Genomic DNA, 2,412 nt, shown 5'->3' with positions numbered 1-2,412 from the left:
GTTGCTGAGAGGATGATGGAAAAGGCTTGCTATTGCTAAACCTGTTTCTTCCACCATTATTAAAGCCTTTTTGAGGCTTTTGTTGATCCTTCCATTAGAAATTTGGATGATTTCTCCAAGAGGGATTATAGGTGTTTCCATAGGCTTCACTCATGTAATTCACCTCTCCCAAGCTTCATAGATGAATTTACCTTCTTTCTCTCAGAAGGTTTGAACACCCACTCTAAGCTTGCTCAACTTTTGAGGAGGAAAGAACTTGGCTAAGAAAGCCATGACCAGCTTATCCCAATAGTTCAGGCTATCTTTAGGTTGAGAGTCCAACCATATTCTAGCTCTGTCTCTTACAGCAAAAGGGAAAAGCATAAGCATGTAGACCTCGGGATCAACCCCATTGGTCTTAACAGTATCACAGATCTGCAAGAATTCAGTTAAGAACTGAAAAGGATCTTCTGATGGAAGTCCATAAAACTTGAAATTCTGTTGCATCACAGAAACTAATTGAGGCTTTAGCTCAAAATTGTTTGTTCCAATGGCAGGGATTGAGATGATTCTTCCATGTAAGTTGGAATTTGGTGTAGTAAAGTCACCAAGCGTCTTCCTTGCATTGTTGTTAAGTTCGGCCATTGCTTCTTTTTCGAGATTCTTTGTAAGGTTTTCTCTGGATTATTGTGCTTTAGCTTCTCTTAACTTCTTTTTCAGAGTCCTTTCAAGTTCAAGATCTGGTTCAACAAGAATGTCCTTGTCCTTGCTCCTGCTTATATGAAAAAGAAGAGAACAGAAAAGAAGAAGAATCCTCTATGTCACAGTATAGAGATTCCTTTATGTGAGTAGAAGAGAAGAAGAGTAGAAGAAGAAAAAATTCGAACACAGAGAGAGAAGAGAAGAGGGTTCGAATTATAAGTAGAAGAGAAGTGTTAGTAGATAAATAAATAAATAGAAGAAGATGAGAAAGAGGGGTTTTCAAAAATTAGAAGAAAAGAAAATAAAAATATTTTTGTTTTTATTTTAATTATAGTTAGAATTCAAAAATAAGGAGAATAAATAAAATTAAAATTAAAATTTAAAACAATTAGTTAATTAAAACAATTTTGAAAAAGGGTGAGAAATTTTCGAAAATTAGAGAGAGAAAAGTAGTTAGGTAGTTTTGAAAAAGATAAGAAATAGTAAAACAAACAAAGAAATCAATTAGTTAGTTGAAAAAGATTTGAAAAAATCAATTTTGAAAAGATAGGAAGTTAGAAAAGATTTTTGAAATCAAATTTTTGAAAAAGAAATGATTGAAAAAAGATTTGATTGAAAAAGATTTGATTTGAAAAAGATATGTTTGAAAGGATATGATTGAAATTTATTTTGAAAAAGATTTAATTTTTAAAATCAGAATTAATGACTTGACTCACAAGAAATCAAAAGATATGATCTTAAAATTTAAAGTTTAAATCTTTCTTAACAAGAAAGTAACAAACTTGAAATTTTTGAATCAAAACATTAATTGTTAGTATTAATTTCGAAAATAAAAGATAAAATTAAGAAAAAGATTTTTGAAAATTAACTTTAAAGAATTTCCGAAAATAATAAAAGGAAAAAAGAAAAGATTTGATTTTGAAAAGATAAATTTTTGAAATTGAAATCTTGACTTGACTAACGAGAAACAATTTATTTTAAAAATTTTTGACTAAGTCAACCCAAAGATTTCGAAAATTATGAGTAAAATAAGGAAAAGATATTTTTTATTTTTTTTTTTGAATTTAATGAGAAGAGAGAAAAACACAAAAATGACTCAAAACATGAAAATTTTGGATCAAAACCAATGATGCATGCAAGAACACTTTGAATGTCATTATGAACACCAAGAACACTTTGAAGATCATGATGAACATGAAGAACTTATTTTTGAAAAATTTTCAAGAAAAGAAAAACATGCAAGACACCAAACTTAGAAATTTTCAATGCTTAGACACTATGAATGCAAAAATGCATATGAAAAACAACAAAAGACACAACAAGAAAATATGAGGATCAAACAAGGAGACTTATCAAGAACAACTTGAAGATCATGAAGAACACGTGCATGAATTTTTCAAAATTTTTTTTTCAAAATTAAAAAGATGCAATTGACACCAAGAAACACAAAATATTTTTTTGATTTTTATGATTTTTTAATTTTTTTATTTTTCGAAAATTATTTTGGAAAAATGAAAAAGAAGAAAAAGATTTTTTGAAAGATTTTTGAAAACTTTTTGAAAATAAAAAAAGGTTGAAACAAGAAGAAAATTACCTAATTTGAGCAACAAGATGAACTGTCAGTTGTCCAAACTCAAACAATCCCGGGCAACGGTGCCAAAAACTTGGTGCACAAAATTGTGATCTCAATGGCGCCAACAACTTGGTACGCACAATTGTAATATCACTCTT

This window comes from Arachis hypogaea, chromosome 10 (genome assembly GCF_003086295.3).
Source record: "Arachis hypogaea cultivar Tifrunner chromosome 10, arahy.Tifrunner.gnm2.J5K5, whole genome shotgun sequence".
NCBI classification, from domain to species: Eukaryota; Viridiplantae; Streptophyta; class Magnoliopsida; order Fabales; family Fabaceae; genus Arachis; species Arachis hypogaea.
The sequence above is the reverse complement of the archived record's forward strand: the minus strand, read 5'-3'. Positions refer to the sequence as shown.